The sequence below is a fragment of the Eptatretus burgeri genome, chromosome 1 (assembly GCF_056783735.1).
Source record: "Eptatretus burgeri isolate ZD-2024b chromosome 1, Ebu_testis_v1, whole genome shotgun sequence".
Taxonomy (NCBI): Eukaryota; Metazoa; Chordata; class Myxini; order Myxiniformes; family Myxinidae; genus Eptatretus; species Eptatretus burgeri.
Window position 1 is genome coordinate 151000985 of NC_140961.1, and position 23120 is coordinate 151024104.

General features: G+C 40.1%; 2 long non-coding RNA genes across 3 annotated transcripts in view; both read right to left on the reverse strand.

Annotated features, from left to right (window-relative positions):
* The window catches only part of LOC147035748 (uncharacterized), a 56383-nt gene extending 43326 nt beyond the window's left edge, over positions 1–13057 (reverse strand). For both annotated transcript variants that reach the window (XR_015049541.1, XR_015049540.1), the window contains exons 1-3: positions 12792–13057; positions 11854–11901; positions 11347–11594 (exon numbers count right to left, since the gene is read on the reverse strand). This is a non-coding gene — a long non-coding RNA (uncharacterized LOC147035748). The remainder of the gene's footprint in view (positions 1–11346; positions 11595–11853; positions 11902–12791) is intronic.
* LOC147035749 (uncharacterized) lies at positions 1741–7284 on the reverse strand. Its single transcript, XR_015049530.1, has 3 exons — positions 2462–7284; positions 2131–2188; positions 1741–1906 (listed from the first exon to the last, which is right to left on the reverse strand). It is a non-coding gene; the product is annotated as an uncharacterized LOC147035749 (long non-coding RNA).
* Positions 13058–23120: the final 10063 nt, after the last annotated feature.

The following is a 23120-nucleotide window of genomic DNA, read 5'->3' on the forward strand; positions in this document are numbered from 1 at the left end:
TGCTAAATTGAAACTTGGACTTGGAAATTCAAAAAACTCATAGGCTCTAATGATGCCATTAAGACTGAAGAGCAATTAGCTGATGAATTACATAAACCAATATTCACAAAGTTTCAGAGAAGGAAAGTTTATTCCAAGGAAGTTGATTATATCTGGTCTGCTGATTTGATTGAACTCAATAATGATAAGGGGTACAAGTATGCTTTAACCGTTATTGATTTGAGGAGTAGATATGTGTGGGTTGTCCCTTTAAAAAACAAAACAGGTAATACTCTTATGTTAGCTTTTCAACAGATATTTAATAAAAGTAAGAGAAAACCTAAAAAATTGTGGACTGATGAGGGTAGAGAGTTTTATAACAAGACATTTATGAATTTTCTAAAAAATAACAGTATTACATTATACAGTACCTTTAATGAAGGGAAGGCAGTTGTTGTTGAACGTTTTAATCGTACCTTAAAAGAGAGACTATATAAAAAATTCACACAACTCGGTTCACAACAATGGTTATCTTTTATTCAGGATATTGTGGATAAGTATAATGACACGATTCACACGTCAACGAAAATGAAGCCATCAGAAACATTTACAAAATTAAAATATGAAAAAGAGATTAATGTCAGAAAACCTAAGTTCAAAGTTGGTGATATCGTAAGAATATATAGGTGGAAATCTCATTTTGAAAAGGGTTTTACTGAACGATGGACGAAATAACTTTTTAAAATTGTTGATGTAATAGATACGGTTCCTTGGACTTATAAGATATATGATTTGGAAGGGGAAGAGATTTTAGGTTCATTTTATTCACAGGAATTACAAAAGACAAAGATAAATTGAAATTTTTTGACTCCGCCCCTTTTTGACTCCACCCACACAAGCCCCACCCACACAAACCCCGCCCACACAAGCCCCACACAAACCCACCACACACAAACCCCACACAAGCTCCAATAAATTGAAATTTTTTGACTCCGCCCCTTTTTGACTCCACCCACACAAGCCCCACCCACATAAACCCCACACAAACCCCACACAAGCTCCACACAAGCTCCACACAAGCTCCACACACACAAGCTCCACCCATATTCACATAATTAGTGATTAGTTAATTAGTTCCCCCACACACAACATGTTTATTTAATTAAAAAATTATCCACCCATCCACACAAGCTCCACTCATCCACCCATCCACCCATCTCTCCACCCATCCATTGATCCACACAAACCTCATCCACATTCGCCCCTGCCCACATAGAGCCTGCCCACATCAACCCCTCCCACATAAGTCGTGTCTACACAAGCGCCACACAAAAACACCAGACACATAAACCCTGTCCACATAAACCCCTCCCACACAAGGTCCACCCACATAAACCCCGCACACACAAGACCCACCGAAGCCCCGCCCACATAAACCCCTCCCACACAAGCCCCACCCACACAAGCCCCACACACACCCCGCCCACACAAGCCCCACCGAAGCCCCGCCCACATAAACCCCTCCCACACAAGCCCCACCCACACAAGCCCCACCCACACCCCGCCCACACAAGCCCCACCAAAGCCCCGCCCACACAAGCCCCTCCCACACAAGCCCCACCCCCTCATCCCCCTGTGCGCCCCCACCTTTGACCCACCACCTCCCTCATCCCACCCCCCCCTTCCCCACACACACACATGGGGAGGGGAGGGATGGGATGAGGGGGTGATGGGTCATTGGGGTTGCGCACCTACCCTCCCTTCATGTTTTGATCCTCTTCTTGTAATTCAGAATCAAGTAATTGTATACAAAACAAATATAATTTATTAATATTGAAAATATTAAATATTCATTTGCGAGAATGTATAATCTTTCCCAGCAATCTTCTCCAGATGTCTTGTGATTTCGAAACTCAGACACCATATTCTGTTTTGAAACAAAAAGTGGATAATAATTACATGGTAATATGAGTAAGCCTCGTTGACCACTGAATTAACACACCAGGAGGCCGACTCAGCCTGTCATCCTTTCAAGGTCAATAAAATTAATTCCAGTGTACTGACAAAACCGCGTTCAAACTAATAATGCAACCAACATTAGGCGACATTCTAAAGAGAGAGTGATATTAATAATAATTCAGAAATATTTACCTCCAGAAAATCATGTGTTGTACAAGATTGCTTCAACAGCTGATGTTGTGCGATAGTGCTGAAAAAAAAAAAAAAAAAAAGTCAAGGGTATAGATGAAGAGACAGACAGACAGGGAAAGCAACACACACCCACACACGCACACACACACACACACACACACACGCACACACACACACACACACACACACACATAGACACACATAGACACACGTGTCTCACCATTGGTTTAATTCATTCGAGATCAGAGACCGGTCATTATAAATCATTGATCTCTTCAATAAGAGCAGAGAGAGGTAGGTAGGAAGACAGACACACACACACGTGTCTCACCATTGGTTTAATTCCTTCGAGATGATAGGACGTGATAAGACTTCGTGCCACTCATTGAAAATGTCTTTCAATTCTCTTCTAAAATCATTGATCTCTTCAATAAGAGTATTAATTTCATGAACCACGTCGTGATACGTAAACTCAATTTCTTCCAATGCCCTGTCAGGGAAAAAAATATATATATATATCAGAATTATCATGATTTAATTAATAATCATTTGCTTCATCGTTCAAAGAGAAAACCAAACAAACTTACCAACTCTGTAGTAAGCTTTTGCCTTCATCGGAAGAGAGATCATCCATGTCTCAGTTGTAAAAATGAAAATCCTGTCTGGCAGAAACTTTGTCTGGTGAATCACTTATAAGGCTTACAATGAGAAAATTCCCGAAACATTGGGTGCGGCCACAGGAAATGACAGCTTGGAAAATAACTGGGCGATTGTATGAATCATTTACAAAACATACTTAAAATGGTTTCGATTCAAATGTTTTCAGTTCATGCCGTGAAAATGAGGAAGTGTTTTTTGACACGGTCGTGCTGTGTGGTTTTAGACAGTCATGCTGTGAAAAAATAGGAACTATTCTGTGAGACAAGGTCTCGTGTTTATATTTTATCTCAGAACACGAACTGAAAACATTTGAAACAAAACTTTTTTTTATGGCGTGGTTTATACACAAAAATGATTTGCAACTCGGACGGTGGTCAGATGAGATCATTAAGAGAAGTTTATCATTTCGTAATGGCACAAAAGGGGTATCTTAAAAAATATAAAGATTCAAATGTTTTGTTTGTCAATATTTTAGATGGGGATTATTGTGCAAAGAAAATTAAACTATTGAAGGAATTTGAGAATGAACAAATCTTTATAGGTTCAATGAGTGAGCTGATCAACCTCCAGGTTAAAGGGGAGACAAATAAATATACCTTGGGATAGCCTGGTTATATATATACAAAGCCTGGTGTTGGCTTAGTGGTTAGGGTGGCGGCTTGGGATCCCAGTGTCCCGAGTTCGAATCCCGCTCAGCTGCTGAATTAACACCAGGGGGTTGACTCAGCCTGTCATCCTTCCGCGGTCGGCGAAATGAGTACCAGTATACTGGTCCCGGTGTATGCCCCGGTTAGAATAGGTGTACCATATCCCTGTGTTGTAAGAGGCGTCCAGGAAGGGCATCCGACCATAAAACCAAACCCCTGCACAGCAGGGAAAAACGGATAAAAAGGGGGTTTATTTTTAGGGAAAAAAAAAAGGGAATCGCTGAAAATCCCCCATTCATTTACATGGGGAAAAGTGAGCTAGAACCATCATATTCACCCTACTCTCCTGTTATTCCTCCTTCTTAGCAAAAAATCAAGTAACGATTACTAAACCGAAGACCAACATGGGACCATCAAAGAATCCTGAAACTTCGAGACAGTTCAAGATCATTACGTGTTAATAGAGATCAAATAATCCAGAAAGTCCGAGACAATTAAAGATCATTATGTGTTAGTGGACATCAAATAATCTTGAAAGTCCGAGACAAGTAAAGATCATAATGTGTTAATGGACATCAAAGAATCCTGAAAGTCCGAGACAGTGAAAGATCATTAGGTGCTCATGGAAGGGTCCAAGCCAAGCCGAGCCAAGTGTCCTTAACTCTACTTGTATTAACTTAAACAAAGAAAAGGTGGGAAAAATTATTCACAGCTATATTACGTTCAACATTTTGCAGCTATCAATGAGGACTCGTTCTTCAATTATTTATTTTATTTTGGTTTCCCCAAGAACACGTATAGCTTACCCAACCCACCCAAACTTTATTTCATTTTTTTAACAGATGACGAACGATGCAATATTCTTACGTCAAAAAAAAAACGTTTATCAAAACTGCTGTGAACTTCATCGCCATGGATATGCATTGCACAAGCTCATTTACTGAGCTGAAAGGAAGTATAATGAATAATAAAATAAATTTACATGCACATGATGTTTGCCTGAACCGACATGCATATTTTTAATGTTCCTTGATTTTGTTTAGATTCTCATCTTTTGTAAGTAATTAAATAGCCATATTTTCTCAGCGGTGCATAACAATAATACTGTTTTCTCTTTCTATTTACTTTTTTTTTCCCTACCGCCATAAATGTCAACAAGCTTTTTCAATGAATTCCATTTGCCAAATAAAAAATGGCGGATTTTCATGAATTGCTTTGCAACCGAGGTCGCATACCAAAAATTTGATTTCAAATTTGATGACAAGTTTAATGACAAATTTGATGTCACCTCCTGAAATGTTCGAACAGCATAACAACCTTGGTCTCACTCCACAGTTTTATCTATGATATTTAGCCATAACACCGGCTTCACCGGTTACAATTCTATAACCAAATCAAGCTGGCAACTGAATGAATGTTGAAGATGAACTTCACCTGAGAATATAAAGACCTGACAAACTGTCATGCCAGCGTTGGAAATAAAAAATGCTATGTCTCACTGTATTTCATATAAATATCTTTACTCTCTCATGTATTTCAGAGATCTGGAGCAAGACTCTGTTCTGTTCACTCCATATGTGCATATGTATTTGTTTGTATGTATTTGTTTGTCTGTTGAATAATTGTTCAAATGTACAGGATGACAAGAATTTATTCTACAATTTCGAGCCAGAAGCAGGAGCATTAAAAACCTGAAAGAGCATGGTTGCAGAGTGGGCTGATGGTAAGCACGAGCTCACAGATCAGGTAAAGGTGAGAGACATTTATGTTTGTGGGCGAGTGTGCTGTCAGCTCGCTGTGCACCTCGTTCTTTGTTTGGAAAGATTAACATGCTTCAATCAAGAATTGGAGCATTTATAGATTTGACTTATTTCTGTTCAGTAGTTTATGTTTGTTCTGGAGAATATTGGTATTGTTTAAAAGTGTTGGAGTCCCGAGTCCTGATCAGGTGAAATGGTTCCTTTTAATATTTTATATTGGCTCCAATGGCACTGCTTCGGCGTATGTTTGAATAAAATATTGTTGAATACAGGTAAGAATAGGGTGTGTCTAACAGAGGTGTGAATAGGGTGTTGTCTGAAGGCCCTGTCACACCTTGACGTTTTAGCCAGCGTATGGCAAGGTATCAAAATGTATGTAAAACGTTGGCGTATGCTGAACTATTGATGTTTTTATTAATTTTTTGGCGTATTCATAACGAGTTGGACGTATGCATAATGTATTAAAAATGTACACAGAACGTTTCAATAACTTATCGATAACTTACTCCAACGAATGCTTTGCGTGTTGTCGGCGTTCACAATGTATGCCCAACGATAGTCTTACATATGCATAGCGCGGCAGCGTATCGCCGACGGTCATGTGGCGTAGCCTATTAAAAGGCTGCCGCTCGACGATTCAAGCTGCTGTCACACCTTGACGTTTTTGCCAGCGTAGGCCGACATATGAAAAATTTGTCTAAAACGCTGGCACATGTCGAATACATAATGGGTAAATTTTGTATACGTTAAGAGCACGCTGAAGCACGCCAGCATACGTTGTAGTACACTGAGTTGAAAGTACACTCAGCATGTTGAAAATTTTTCGACGTATGCCAGTGTATGACTCACATGTTCCGCATATGCTGGCCATAAGTTGTTGGCACGTTATGCGATCGTTGACACACATCGACACATGTGACTGGTAAGTTACTCATTCGTCGAAACATGTCGAGGTAATGTTTTTTTTTTCTTCGACATGACGGTGATGTTGACACTTCGATTTATAGTGCGGTTATAATATAATATAATTAATAGGCTGCCGCTCAACGATTTAAATCAAAACCACCCTAGAAATCAAAGTGTCAACATCACCGCCAGGCCGAAGAAGAAGAAAAAAACAACAACACATAGAGTCTGGAACACTGATGGGTTCCTCCTGTTAACCCCATTTTTATATACCAATTCCGCTAAACGCTGCCAATATGCCATTATACAGTAGCTGTAAGTTACAAACACGTTCAGTAAGTTCTGTGGTCATCCAGAAAACGTGAAATACATCTACATACATCAATATGTGTTGGGGATACGTTACACATAGGTTCAAAGCACGTTACTCATAGGTTCAAAGCAGGTTACTCATAGGTTCAAGGCACGTTACTCATAGGTTAGAAATAAGTTTTGGGTAAGCTAAACATTACCTCGAAGTGTTTTGACTTATGAGTAACTTCCCAGTAACGTCTGTCCACGTGTGTCACGATCGCATAACATGCCAAAAACATATGGCCAGCGTATGCGGATCATGTGAGTCATACGCTGGAATACTGTACATCGAAAAATTTTCAGCATGTTAAAATTTGTCGACGAGCTCGGCGTACTACGAGGTATGCCAGCTTACTACGACGTATCCCAGCATACTATGACATATGCCAGCGTGTTCTTAATGTATACAAAACTTACCCAAAAAGAATTCGACGTGTGCCAGCGTTTTAGACAAATTTTTCATACGTCGACATACGCTGGCTAAATCGTCAAGTTGTGACAGGGCGTTTACAGAGGATGAGGATGAGGCATTGTCTCACAGAGGTTGGAAGTTGAGGTAATATTGTTGTTTTTTGAGTTGGAGTTTTGTTTCCAGCTTGGGATTGAGGTTGGAAATTAGAGGAAACTGTATTGTTTTGTCTCAGAGCTCTTGTTTGATTATTTGTATCCTGTCTGTATCTGTACAAGTTGTATTTTCATTGCAAAGTGTACTAAGTGGGGTTTTGTTTGATTTTGAATTTTTTTGCCTCTCACTGACTTTGTGAAGATGGGAAACCGCCCTACCTTGGAAACGTAACCAAAAAATATGTTATTTGAGAAAGGTACACCAATTAGGTATGTTTGAAAATTATGGGGCAGAATCAGTATATGATGAAGATAAGTGCTCCAAGAGAATGGAGAGAAATAGAAAAAGGTTCCCAGAAGAGGGTACCTTTGGAGAAAAGTAAGATTGCGGATATAAAAAGAGAATTGGATCAAAGGGAGTGGGGTCGAGGAGGTAAGTTGGAAGGCATTTTTGATGTGGAATTGGCAGGCCAAGGATTGGGATGAGTAATCCAAATTGGCAGGGTTATGTGCCAACTTTGCTTCAGTGTGGGATTGTTATGCTAATTACGGTGGAGGAATAGTTGGGTTTGATAAGTATAATGTTATAAAATTGAATAACATCATAAAATGTAAAGACAGTGTGAAAGTTTTCACTGCAGCAAATTCCACTGGAGTAAATGTGTGTGAGAAGAAGAGCAGGGGAATGCCATGCAGGTGGTGGAATTTATATGAATTCAAGATGTGTCTGAATATCGGCTGACTTGCACGATAACTGTTTGGCCTGCAAGAGCATGTATAACATATATAATAAATAAATAAAATAAAATTCAATGACAAAAAATGTTGGAGCTGCAAATATTGGTTGACCATATCTGACTTTGAGTGCTCACGAGATCAAGATGGGATGACAATTTTTCAGCATGGCATTTGCCAAAGGGTAAAAGAAGTTTATTATTATTGGCTGCTCTTAGAGCACTCTTATTCTGGACATTTCATCTGTCTGCCTTTCCGCAAAACTTTGGTCAAGCCGAGGGGCTAAACCACTCAACTGATTCCAATGAAATTTGGGAGGTAGGACCAATATTTCTGGGAATCGTGTGCTTTCGAATATGGGACCCCGGGCCCTAATAAACGGCGAGCAACGGCCCTTTAAAGTGGTCAAAAAATCGAAAAAAATAAAAAATATAAAAATCGAAAAATCGAAGCTTAGATTTCTGTGCGCAATCTATCAAGCTCCCTTCATGCCAATTTGCAGCCCTAACAAAAAATATTTGGAGGAGGAGATAGGTTTTGGGCGAGTACATGTCGAACATTTCAGAAACGGTTAATTGCGAATAGAAATAAAAGAAAGTCTGATTTTGATGAAACTTGGGTGAAATGTGTACAATGTGGCCAGCATGTACACAAAAATGAATGATTGCTATGCACACCTCCGTTGCTTAGCAACAGCTAAAATACTTTATCGTACATCGTACACTTATTCTGGACATTTCCATCTGTCTGTCTGTCCGCAAAACTTTGGTCAAGCCGAGGGGCTAAACCACTCAACTGATTCCAATGAAATTTGGGAGGTAGGACCAATATTTCTGGGAATCTTGTGCTTTCGAATATGGGACCCTGGGCTCTAATAAACGGCGAGCAACGGCCCTTTAAAGTGGTCAAAAAATCGAAAAAAATAAAAAATATAAAAATCGAAAAATCTAAGCTGCGAGTTCTGTGCGCAATCTATCGAGCTCCCTTCATGCCAATTTGCAGCCCTAACAAAACATATTTGTAGGAGGAGATAGGTTTTAGGCGAGTACATGTCGAACATTTCTGAAACGGTTAATTGCGAATATCTCTAAGAGAAAGAGTCTGATTTTGATAAAACTTGGGAGAAATGTGTACAATGTGGCTAGCATGTACACAAAAATGAATGATTGCTATGCACACCTCCGTTGCTTAGCAACAGCTAAAATACTTTATCGTACATCGTACACTTATTGTGGACTGTACAAAAAAATCAATACCTCCGAAAATGGACCACGAGGGACCTGTTTTTTTTGTGCCCAAGGAGAATGTCTTTCAGCATCATATAAAAAAATAAAATCTTTAGCGAATAGATGAATGGAATTACCAGGGCTGCCATTTGTTCGAGTCTCTTTGGAAACATGCCTGAAATTTCACAGGGCGGGTTTCTGGGCGCAAACTAAGAGGGCTGTGATAATCATATTTTATTGTGCTAAATTGATTGCTAGCATGTACATGAATATCGGCAAGTCACGTCAGCCAGCTTTCCATCGAGAGTGAGCAGCCATGTCACCTACCGGCTTGTTATTATTATTATTATTATTATTATTATTATTATTATTATTATTATTATTATTCTTGTATTAATGTGGACATGTGGGTGGTGTTGGCTGGTTATATCTTCTCAGTTCTGGTAAATGTGAATCTATGCAAATCCTTGCAGGCAGTGCGGGTAATTAATCACGAGCTTGTACTGTGCGCCTGTGTGTTTGGTGGGGTGAGCCATGGTGCAATTGGGGTTGCAGGCAGAAAAATCGGTAAAAATCCTAGAAAATATTTGTAAAGTTTCTGAGAAGCTTTTTAATGACTGTAAATACAATAGTATTGCCATTACTTTAAGAGGAAAGGAAAAAGACATTTGGATTTAAAATTATACAAGTCTGAAGACGACGATGATTCACGAGCAGTATTTGACGATGTAGATTGTTTCAGAAGTCAAGGATGAGACAATGTGATAATGTTTGACCAATTATAAAAAAATGATCAACATGATGTGGTATGAGTGACAGGTTATTAGCTGCAAAATGTCGAAAACCCGGTTTCGTTCAACAACTTCAAAAATTTGACCTTTGCATAACCTTTAAAGGTCACTAAACAATGTTGTGGACATTAAAATACGGAAACAGGATACGTGCGAGAGCTTAATGGAGTTAGTTTGTCGAGGAAGGTCGAAAACCCGATTCGATTCCAACAACTTTGAAAATTTGACCTTTGTGAACTTTAAAGGTCAAAGGTCAAGGATTATGACCTTTGGTGAAAAACTTCCTCTGGAAAATTCCAGGAACAATATAACGTCATATAGGCTATATGGCATTTTGCACTCCTCGGATTATCCATACTTTGATGAAATCAGCGTAAAAACAAACTTGAAGGGGGCGCCATGGGTAAGGTGTTCGAGATAGAGCACAATAGTTTCAAGACTTTAGGTGGGGAATGACCTCAAGATTATGCATAAAAAATATTGTCATCCTTGCTTTCAAAGTTTTGGCGGTCCTATGATTTTTATGTCAAAATTCGAAATTTTCTAAGTTGGTGACCTTGTAACCTTGACCTTGGGACAAAAATGAAAAAATCGAGCTCCATGGGGCTATGCAGGTGCCATTGGGCTAACGAAATACCAAAACCCCTGCCAGATTCGACAAACCCCTCGGAGAAGATGGATTTTTACGTCAAAATTCGCAATTTTCTAAGTTTGTGACCTTGTGACCTTGACCTTGGGAAGAAAATGAAAAATCGAGCTCCGTGGGGCTATGCAGGTGCTATTGGGCAAACCAAATACAGAAACCCCTGCCGGTTTTGAAAAACCCCTGAGGAGAAGATGCAAATTGAAATCGGCTACCACCTAAAAACACAATTCGCAATTTTCTAAGTTCCTGACCTTGTGACCTTGACCTTGGGACGAAAATGAAAAATCGAACTCCGTGGGGCTATGCAGGTGCCATTGGGCTAACCAAATACTGAAACCCCTGTCAGATTCGACAAACCCCCTCGGAGAAGATGCAAATTGAAATTGGCTACCTCTAAAAAACACATGTTTTTTGGGCGTGGCTCCACCCATAAGGGGAGCACCACGCCCATTCTCAAGAAAACACAACTAGATCATGATATAAACCTCCCACCAAAATCATATCAGGATCAGATCAAAACCCACGGTGCTATGCTCAGGACAGACAGACAGACAGACAGACAGACAGGCAGACAGACACACAACAATAACGAATATAGTGGTCACTTATTTTTTCGTGAAATTTTTTTTTGTGAACTAATATCACGAGTGAGACAATTAGAAGGTATTTAAATCTACATTTGACACATGCCATGCGCATTGACCAGAATTAAATTGAAATGTCCCATCATGTATTATCTGAGAAATAATAAAAAATAAATTAAATAATTGAACATGGCGTTTACTGTGCACGACAGATTAATATAGTTACAGATTAACGAGTTAAAATACCTCATGATGCAAGGGAATGTTCTGTGTGCAAGGGTGATAAGGCTGGTTAACATATTAAATATAATTTTAAAGGTTAACATATTGAGAATTAACATACCGGGCGAAGTGGCGTGCGCCTGTAATCCGGCTACTCGGAGGCTTGGGTTGGAATATCGCTTGAGGACGGGGGCTCTGCAATGGGCCGTGCTCTGAGAGGGTGTAGGGCAGCCCGGAATCATGGCGAAACCCAAAACCTTATCCCTGTGTCGTAAGAGGCGACCAGTGTTGCGTCAGGAAGGGCATCTGGCGTAAAACCTGTGCCAAATCAGTTTGCAGATCATAACGGATGATCCGCTGTGGCGACCCCTAACGGGAGCAGCCGAAAGATGAACAACAACAACAACATATTGAGAATTAAAATATTAAAATATAAATAGCATGTTATACGAACAGAGCATTCCTGGGTTTATAAAATGAAATAATGGAACATACATTTAATCGAAGAGTGGCTATGAATTTATGAACTCAAATTGCCTGCATGTCAAATACTGGTTCAGGAATCGAACCCAGGGGAGACAGCTTAGAGGTGGAGTTGACCCTCCGTTTGGGATTATAAGCCACGTACCGGCAGTTGTGAGGGAGCACTGAAGTCAACTTGGGCTTTTCTTTTTATCTGTGAAAAATGTCATGCAACTGATGTCATTTTATAAATTAAGTGTGATTTAATAAATTGCAAGTGAGCCACAAGTAAAAAGTTATGTGGTCACCATGGTAACGCAGACATTGATGATGCTGCTCCACCAGTTCAAAGCCCAATTAAAAATAAATAAATAAATGTCGACATAATACATACGTGACTGGTAGTTCACAAAATTGGGATTTTTTTATTTATTTCAATGCCAGGTTGGTTTACAAGTGAGGAAAGTGAGGGCATAACCTTCTATTTAAATGGATTAGTGTCATGAAATAACATGTGATTGATTGTGGAGTTATTGATGCTGTCATGATTTTGGGGAGGTAAAGGTCGCCAACATAGTGTGTACAGTATTATGAGATGGTATGCCAGGCCTTCTGTGCAAAAGGTCCAAAAAGTGCCCTAAAACGATATAAAAATAATTGTATAATTAAACGGTTCAGCAAATATGACATCGTATACAGAATACTCCACTGCATTGTGGTGTACTGTGTCATGTCAATGCCCAATGATGAACTGGTTAAACAAATGTGAAGTTCCGTGACCGAAAATCGTCAATAATATGAATCAGGGGCAATTCTCTGGTAATTTAGAAGAGGAAAATTTCACCCAGTCTGCACACACGAATAAACATTCGTCCACTGATCTGTGTAGTATCACCGATCTGTGTTGTGTATGGTGCCGTGGTGGGATGTTGAAAGTGACAGGCATTTAAATACTCAATCTTATGGTTAAGAGATGTCATTTATCGCTATTTGCATGAAACTTTAATATTTGCACAATCTATGTTAACATCACAATCGTATTGGAAATAAGATACCGCCTGTAGACTTCCATCGTATAAGATTAGATCCGGTCTCCTTTCCCACCTTGTTTGTAGGGGGTCTCCATGGCCTGACATGCGGTACAAGTTACCTCGGCGATCGTATTTGGAAGTCCGGTTGTTTTCTCAGCTCTGTACTCAATTACAGTGCTACTATTGAAAGTGGAAAAACAACATCTTGCCACTTTGAGAGCCATATTCGAATTAGGAATAAATACATCGGATACCACGATTAACATCAGGCTTCCTTTGTTGCCGACAGATGAGAATGGTGAGGAAGAAAAAAACTATGTGGATGTCATGACATATGCGCTGACATCACAAGTTTAAGGAAAGATGTTTTTTCATGGAGACCAGGAAGTGAATGAATATACACTGTACACATTTGCAAAATGCTTTTGGGATCGCTCACAATTTTGGAACACTTTGGTGTGAGAGAAGGTTTTGACGTTTTTAGGTAGCAAAATTAAGTACAAATGCCGAATGTTTTAAAATGATTCTGTTGTCATTCGCAGTTGCATTATGTATGATGGCCACACGGGAAGAGCGCATCATGGTTTGGAAAGAAATGCGAGGGCGTAAAGTGTAGCAAAGCACGCAGTTGCGACAGGGCGATGTCCAGTGATCATGCAAAGTGTTTTAACGGGTCCTGAGAGTGGCTCAACCTCGGAGGATGTGATAGCCATACAGACAGCCATTGGTAAACAGGATGAGAGGTGCCAGAGCTGTATAAACCATTTTAGAGGAACAGAATGGAGTGCCAAAAATAATTGGAAAAGTAAGTGTAACAAACTGGTTTGAAATGGCCATAGGCCATACGACTAGCATTAATATAAATGAGAGCCACACTGTATAGGGGGATAAGGCTCTCACCACACAAAATCTTGATGGGAAGATTGATAAGGAGGCCTTACACACCTCCATTAATAATAAAGGAGATGAATACTCATCAAATGGATGATGCATCATGTACATTTTGAATTGTACTGACAAACATTCTGAGAGCATTTCATTTACAGGTAAAAAACACTTTGCTTGAAGCACCAACCAAGGACTGTTACGACATTGCCCCAGAATATATTGTGCATATCAAAGTGAACAAAAGGAGAATGTGCAGTGGATACATCACAAGAGAACAATGAACTTTTGTCTACATGATGTTGCTCAGTTTTGATCATTAATTATAAAATTGATGCATGGTCAGAATGAGATGTATAGTAAGATTTGACCTTGTTTTGGACAATGCCTTCCAAGACTGACCAATAAGGTGTTCATTCAGTTGTATTAGATATTCGTAGATATGATGCAGAGATAATAGATGCGATGTCGAGGTAGAAGGCTGGTCAAGCCAAATAAAGAGATTTATTGATCAGGTACTGACCAATATCAAACTGACCAACAAATGAAAATAAATAAGTAAATAAAATCGGGAGTATAGATTTTATGCTAATCCGAGCTAAGATTGAGGGTCAGAGTTCAGTTTCACTGTAAAAGTAAAAGCAATTGATAGAGATTGATAGCACCGAAAGGTACAGAACAATTTGTTGCGAGAATTTCTGGAATTGTTCTTATTGTCATTTGGGGGGCAAGATTCTAAAAAAATAGAAATAAAATCCAGCATTCAAGTCCTTGTGAAAGGTTTCTCGAAATAGATTGAATCTACCTGGACTCTGCAGAAGGAAGTGAATGCCAGTATTGTTGACAAGATTGTAAGGAAGATCTGAAGATCTTGAAGTAGTTTTACTCTCTGTATTAAATTGATTATTGAAAATGTATGGTTAATTTTCTTGCATTTTGTATGAAGAAGATTGTTACCAAGACAATGATCACACAAGTTTCATGCATCTCACATCGATAAAACAAAATGATGATTTTGATGAGGTGTTCTGGAAGCTAATGTAATGATTTTGGGACCTGATAATGATGATAATCAGTAATATCTGTTGATTTTAAGTATCTAATGAAGTTACAGATGAAAGAAAAATAAGATTATGATGGTGCAATGCCTGAGATTGATCTCATGAGATTGTTTATGATGAGAAAACATTGGAAACTTAGTCAACAGAATGGAGGATCTTGGGATTAATTAGGTGTACTGAAGGCAAGGGTAAAATTATCTGACAATTAGGATTATGTTGGTATATTTTAGCAATAATTTTTTTTCATATATATACATATATATATATATATATATATATATATATATATATATATATATATATATATATATATATATATATATATATATATATATATATATATATATATATATATATATATATATATATATATATATATATATATATATTTAGTGCTTGACTTCAGAAATATTCAAATTGATGTTTTGTAAACCAGCTTTGTATTGTAACGATAACTTCTTCGTCTTCTTCTTTCGGCTGCTCCAGTTAGGGGTCGCCACAGCGGATCATCCGTTATGATCCGCATAATGATTTGGCACAAGATTTACACCGGATGCCCTTCTTGACGCAACCCTGTTCGCCTCTTACGACACATGGATATGGTACACCTATTCTCACCAGGGCATACACCGGGCCCAGTACACTGGTACTCATTTCACCGACCTCGGAAGGATGACAGGCTGAGTTAACCTCCTGGTGTGTATTAATTCAAGCGGTCAACAGGCCTTGAACTCAGGACCTTTTGGATCCCAAGCCGCTACCCTAACCACTATGCCAACACCAGGATATGTGTATTGTACAATATTGTGTATTGTAACGATAACATGCACACAAATTTCACGTCAGCATTTTCTTAATTCCAGAAATATATCAAATTATTTTTTACTAAAAGTAAATATGAACCTGCTATTTGTCAAAATTAAAGCAGAGAACAAAAAACAAACAAATAAATAATAACATGATTTTTATAAAGGATGAGAGTTGGGTCTTGGCGAAAGGGAAGTTAATGATTTTTGCAACATTGAAGTTTAAAGTACATCGGCAATTTAAAATGAACGTGTTATATGACCATGGGCAGATGTTAGCCCTGAGGCAATCATTGGTCTTGCTGTCCTTTATCAGTGGTTCGCCATTTGAAACTTAAAAAAACGAAAAAAAGAAGAAACTTTATGGCCTTTCATGCTGACAAAAAGGCTGGAATTTTTGAATGACTTGGCTGGAATTACTGAATTGAATTTCTCTGTGCATCACCAAATGAATTTCTTGCGATTATGACATTGGAGTTTGCAGAGTGGACAAGGCTGATGAGGTGCCCCAAAGTGGCTTGTGTTCGAGAATTCCCACTGTCTACATTTTGGCCAATCCATGCTTATATGCCTCCAGCTTTCCTACATGTGGTGTGAGGCTCTCTTGCAACAGTCCTCTGCACAAGATGCTATTATTCTCCACATATTATCCCCACCTACTCTTATCCACCTATGCACTGTCGCACATCAATTTTATCCAAGCATGGTTACCTGTTCACCATTAGAGAGCGTGAGAATGTTCTGGGAGAAAGGAGACTCATGGGAGACTCGATTCTACAAGGTGGTGTTGGAATTCTGAAGGAAACTGCTTGTGGCTGCTGCTTCTTCTTTGTTTGAGAAATACCATGAGTTTCATAAATGCCCAAGTTATTGTCATCTACTTATAAGAAATGAAAAAACTGTTCCTGATCAAGAAATGCAACATTGCGGTGAGACAACACCGCTGTCTTTGGAGGTAATACATGCACCCAGGTATCAAAGCAATAAGAAGATTGAGCCTGATACTCAGGACAACTTCAGTGTGCAACACCTGTCTGGCCTGTCTGGACCAGCACCTCTGTACTTGCATTGCCATTCACCTCTTAAGAAAATTGGATCAGCAAGCAATGAAAACTTTATTGGCAGATATTGACTGGGAGAGTTGAGAAAGATGATTTGCACCTACCGATTGCTGATGCTTCTGGAATATAAGATGTTCATTCGAGAATTGCCGATGTAGTCTGTTAAAATTAATAAATTATGAGTGTTGTCTGAATGACAAAATGGTAGGTTTGTTTTTTTTGTTTTTTTTTGTATACCTTGTCGAGGCTCGTATGAGAACTAACACACAACTCACAGCAAGGGGGCATGAGACAAGAGGGGCGGGAGTGGAAGGGACAAAACAATGGGAACAGACACATTTGGTGAACTGTGGAAGGGAGAGGGATGGGGATGGGATGGGGAACATGGCGAAGAGAAGATGGACATTAAAGGGACTTTCAGGAAGGAAAGCAGGGGAATTGAAGAAAGTGGGCTTGGGGGGATTATCGGGGGTAGTAAAGATCGAGGATTTGGATGGGGGAAGAAAAGAGGTGGTGGTGAACAGCTGTTTTGAAAGCCTGTAGGGAAGAATTGGAAAGAATAGAGTGAGGAAGTTTATTCCAAAGGCAGGAAAAGAGGAATGAAAGAGTGAAGATGAGCAGTGATTCGTGATTTTGGTAGTTTTACCAGAGGGGGGTTGTTGGCAGACCTTGAGCGCCCTGTGGAAATGTGGTGGGGAAAAATCGCAGAGAGAGAGCAGGGGGGGCAAGAATGGAGAGGAGTCGGTAGAAGAGAGAAAGACCACTGACCAACCTGCGGTGATTGAGTGAGAGGCCCAAAGACTCAGCATCATTGCAGGAGATGCCGATGATCTTAAATGCGCTGGTTTTGACAGTGTGAAGCCGAGAAAGGTGGGAGGCAGGTGCACCAGCCCAGAGGGGAGAGCAGTACTACATCATGCTACGGACTAAAGCTTTGTAAGTGGTCAGGAGCTCAAGAGGGCCGAGGAAGGACTTTGCACGACAGAGGATTCCCAGTCGGCGACTGGCTTTTGAGGCGAGGTTGGCAATGTGACTTGCCCAGGAAATGTCATGGCAGATAGTGAGACCCAGAAGCTTGAAAGAAAAGACTTCTTCCAGAGGATTGTTGAGAAAGTGGATGTGGGGTTTTTCGAAATGGTCCTTTTGAAGAGACATAGTGAGAGTGTGAGATTTTTCTGGATTGAAAGACATGTTCCACGTGTTGGACCAGTTTGTGATTTTATCCAGATCTGCAGTGAGCGAAGAAGCTGCTTCTTGCCGGTCTGAGGGATGACAGATGGTACGGCAGAGGTTGGAGTCGACGGCAAAGAGAAATAGAGGATTTTCCAGAGAGTTGGAGACATCATTAATTAAAACCAGAAAAAGAACAGGGCCCAGAACGCTACCTTGAGGAACTCCAGCCTGCACAGGAAGAGGGGATGAAAGAACTCCAATTAGGGCCACACGTTGACTGCGACAGGATAGGAAGTCTGTGAGCCATGAGTGGAGATGGCTTTGAATACCATGGGAAGAGAGTTTGGTGAGTAGTGCAGGATGCCAGACTGTGTCAAAAGCACGTGATATGTCCAGGGATACGGCTCGGATTTCCTGTCTGGCATTGATGACCTCCATCCATTGATGGGAGAGTAGAAGCAGCATATCCAGGGTAGAGTGACCTGGTCTGAAACCAAATTGATGATTGGAAATCAAGCCATTGGAGAAGAGGAAGGATTTAAGGTCTGAAGCGATGATCGATTCCATAACCTTGCTGATGATTGGGAGAAGGCTGATTGGTCTGTAGTTACAGGGATCTGTTTTTGCAACTTTTTTATGCAGGGCAGTGATGTTAGCAGATTTCCAAGCAGATGGCAGATGACCTTGGACAAATGAGAGGGAGAATAGAACAGAGAGAGGGTGAGCAAGATCAGAAGAGCAGGCTTTGAGGACACATTGGCTGATGCCATCTGGACCGGTTGCAGAATCTGACTCGAGGTTTGAAAGCAAGCTCTCCACCTTGTCAGGAGAAAAGGATTTGGAGGAGGGAGAGAGGTAGGAGAGTTCAGACTTGAGCTTCGAAAGATGTTGTTTTCTGGCTCTCCTGAAGGTAAATACACATTTGTTCTGAGCTGTTTGGAAGGAACTGAGATTACCCTCATACTCCTGGCTCTGGAGGGGGGGGGGGTAGTGGGTGTTTGTGTACATGACTCTTTTGGAGCGTCACCCTATTTTTTTGTTCTATATGCCAAGTCTTTCAAAAAAAGTTTGGGTAACACCACCAGGTCAATTACGTTTTCTCTGTGGGGTCCATCTTGGATTTGCATTTGGTTATCAGCAAACCATAATTGAACCAAAATGCCTGTATTGGGTTTCAATTGAATAAATCATGATTAAGCATCCATAAATTATTCATTTTGATTTACTTCAATTACTTATGCATTGCTTAACACATTTTAGCATGATTTATTCTCTTAAAACTTGGTTCACAGTAGAAAATGACCATATTTTATGTAATTTTAGTCAAAAATAGTCAAAAATAGCTTACAACTTGAAAGTAGCTCAAAGTTTGATGGTTTCTGAATGTCTTAATATTGTAAGTAGAGTTATAAAATTTGGCCAAAAGTTTCATTTTTAAGTTCTATAAGCAATTAAATTTTCATATTCTCACAATGAGGCTTTGTGTGATGACCACAGAGCTCATTGGAAACCAAAGTCACCCCTACCCCCAAATGGCCACTTTTGCGGTATTTCATCAAATGATGATATCTCCTTCATTAAATGCCATGGGAAGTTGATTTTTTTATACTAAATATAGGTTATTGAGCCCAAGGAATTCATTCGTAACATATTTGTATTTTTTTTGCTGATATAATTAGCAGAATCCCAAGATTTTTCTCAAAATGACTGCCAAAATAATGAAAAGTCGACATGATTTTGTATTGAAGCTTTAACTAATGGTCGAAAACAGTGATGTGCATATGAGTAGGGTAAGAATACTGGTTCTGGCTCACTTTTCCCCATGTAAATGAATGGGGGATTTTCAGCCATGAAATTTTTCTTTTTTTTCCCCGAAAAAAATAAATCCCCTTTTTAGCCCAAGGTATATTTATTTGTCTCCCCTTTTAACCTGGAGCCTGGTGTTGGCTTAGTGGTTAGGGTGGCGGCTTGGGATCCCAGGGTCCTGAGTTCAAGCCCCGTTGGCTGCTGAATTAACACCAGGGGGTTGACTCAGCCTGCCATCCTTCCGAGGTCGGCGAAATGAGTGCCAGTGTACTGGTCCCGGTGTATTCCCCGGTTAGAATAGGTGTACCATATCCCTGTGTGTCATAAGAGGCGACCAGGGTTGGCGTCAGGAAGGGCATCCGGCCATAAAACATTGCCTCAAGAAAAAGCCAAACCCCTGCACAGCAGGGAAAAATGGCTGTAAAAACGGTCATTTTTTTATTTCCCCTTTTAACCAAGGGGCTCTCTATTCAAATAGCCCATACAACAAGATAAAGATTTGTTAAAGGTGATTCTAAAGAAATATCTGAAACGTCGAAGCCTCGGGGCACTCTCTATTCAAATAACCCATACAACAAGATAAAGATTTGTTAAAGGTGATTCTAAAGAAATATCTGAAACGTCTAAGCCCCGGGACACTCTTTATCAAATAACCCATACAACAAGATAAGTATTTGTTAAAGGTGATTCTAAAGAAATATCTGAAACGTCTAAGCCTCGGGGCCCTCTTTATCAAATAACCAATGCATATTGTTTAGCTCACTCATTGAACCTATAAACATTTGTTCATTCTCAAATTCCTTCAATAGTTTAATTTTCTTTGCACAATAATCCCCATCTAAAATATTGAAAAACAAAAGATTTGAATCTTTATATTTTTTAAGATACCCCTTTTGTGCCATTACGAAATGATAAACTTCTCTTAATGATCTCATCTGGCCACCGCCCGAGTTGCAAATCATTTTTGTACATAAACCACGCCATAAAAAAAGTTTTGTTTCAAATGTTTTCAGTTCATGCCGTGAAAATGAGGAAGTGTTTTTTTGACACGGCCGTGCTGTGTGAATGAGGAAGTGGTTTTGGACTGTCATGCTGTGAAAAAATAGGAACTATTCTGTGAGACAAGGTCTCGTGTTTATATTTTATCTCAGAACACGAACTGAAAACTATTTTTATGGCGTGGTTTATGTACAAAAATGATTTGCAACTCGGGCGGTGGCCAGATGAGATCATTAAGAGAAGCTTGTCATTTCCTGTGGCCACACCCAATGATTAAGCAATCTCATCGTTGCTTTATAAGCGGTTCGCCAGACAAAGTTTCTGCCAGACGGGATTTTCATTTTTACAACTGAGGCATGGGCGATCTTTCTTCCGATGAAGACAACAGCCCACTACAGAGTTGGTAAGTTTGTGTATGGTTTTCTCTTTGAACGATGAAGCAAATGATTATTAATTAAATCATGATAATTCTGATATATATATTTTTTCCCTGACAGGGCATTGGAAGAAATTGAGTTTACACATCACGACGTGGTTCATGAAATTAATACTCTTATTGAAGAGATCAATGATTTTAGAAGAGAATTGAAAGACATTTACAATGAGTGGCACGAAGTCTTATCACGTCCTCTCATCTCGAAGGAATTAAACCAATGGTGAGACACGTGTGTGTGTGTGTGTGTGTCTCTCTCTCTCTGTCTGTCTTTCTACCTACCTCTCTCTGCTCTTATTGAAGAAGTCAATGATTTATAATGACTGGTCTCTGATCTCGAATGAATTAAACCAATGGTGAGGCACGTGTGTGTGTGTGTGTGTCTATGTGTGTGTGTGTATGTGTGTGTGTGTGCGTGTGTGTGTGTGTGTGTGTCTATGTGTGTGTGTATGTGTGTGTGTGTGCGTGTGTGTGTGTGTGTGTTGCTTTCCCTGTCTGTTTGTATCTCTCTCTGTCTGTCTCTTCATCTATACCCTTGACTTATTTTTTTTTTTTTCAGCACTATCGCACGACATCAGCTGTTGAAGCAATCTTGTACAACACATGATTTTCTGGAGGTAAATATTTCTGAATTATTATTAATATCACTCGTACAACACATGATTTTCTGGAGGTAAATATTTCTGAATTATTATTAATATCACTCTCTCTTTAGAATGTCGCCTTATGTTGGTTGCATCATTAGTTTGGACGTGGTTTTGTCAGTACACTGGAATTCATTTTATTGACCTTGAAAGGATGACAGGCTCCTGGTGTGTTAATTCAGTGGTCAACGAGGCTTACTCATATTACCATGTAATTATCTTTATAAAACCTAATTATTATCCACTTTTTGTTTCAAAACAGAATATGGTGCCTGAGTTTCGAAATCACAAGACATCTGAAGAAGATTGCTGGGAAAGATTATACATTCTCGCAAATGAATATTTAATATTTTCAATATTAATAAATTATATTTGTTTTGTTTACAATTACTTGATTCTGAATTACAAAAAAAGAATCAAGACATGAACGAGAGGGAGGGGTTAGGGGGGGAGGGGGGGGGGTAGGTGCGCTCCCCCAATGACCCATCACCCCCTCATCCCATCCCTCCCCTCCCCATGTGTGTGTGTGGGGAAGGGTGGGGGTGGGATGAGGGAGGTGGTGGGTCAAAGGTGGGGGCGCACAGGGGGGATGAGGGGGTGGGGCTTGTGTGGGCGGGGCTTCGGTGGGGGCTTGTGTGGGTGGGGTGTGTGTGGGAGGGGCTTGTGTGGGCGGGGTGTGTGTGGGTGGGGCTTGTGTGGGCGGGGTTTATGTGGGTGGAGCTTCTGTGGGAGGGGTTTATGTGGACAGGGTTTATGTGTGTGGAGTTTTTGTGTGGAGCTTGTGTAGGCAGGGCTTATGTGGGAGGGGTTTATGTGGGCAGGGTTTATATGGGCAGGGGTTTATGTGGGTGGAGCTTGTGTGGGAGGGGTGAATGTGGATGAGGCTTATGTGGATGAGGTTTGTGTGGATAAATGGATGGGTGGAGAGATGGGGGGATGGGTGGATGAGTGGAGCTTGTGTGGATGGGTGGATAATTTTTTAATTAAATAAACATGTTGTGTGTGTGGGGAACTAATTAACTAATCACTAATTATGTGAATATGATGAATATGGGTGGAGCTTGTGTGGGGTTTGTGTGTGTGGAGCTTGTGTGGAGTTTTTGTGTGGAGCTTGTGTGGAGCTTGTGTGGGGTTTGTGTGGGTTTGTGTGGGCGGGGCTTCGGTGGGAGGGGCGTGTGTGGGCGGAGTCAAAAGGGGCGGAGTCAAAAAATTTCAATTTATTGGAGCTTGTGGGGGGGGTGTGTGGTGGGGTTTGTGTGGGGTTTGTGTGGGCGGGGGCTTGTGTGGGCGGGGCTTGTGTGGGTGGAGCCAAAAAGGGGCGGAGTCAAAAAATTTAAATTCATCTTTGTCTTTTGTAATTCTTGTGAATAAAATGAACCTAAAATCTCTTCCCCTTCCAAATCATATATCTTATAAGTCCAAGGAACCGTATCTATTACATCAACAATTTTAAAAAGCTCGTTGGTCCATCTTTTCGTATAACCTTTTTCAAAATGAGATTTCCACCTATATATTCTTACGATATCACCAACTT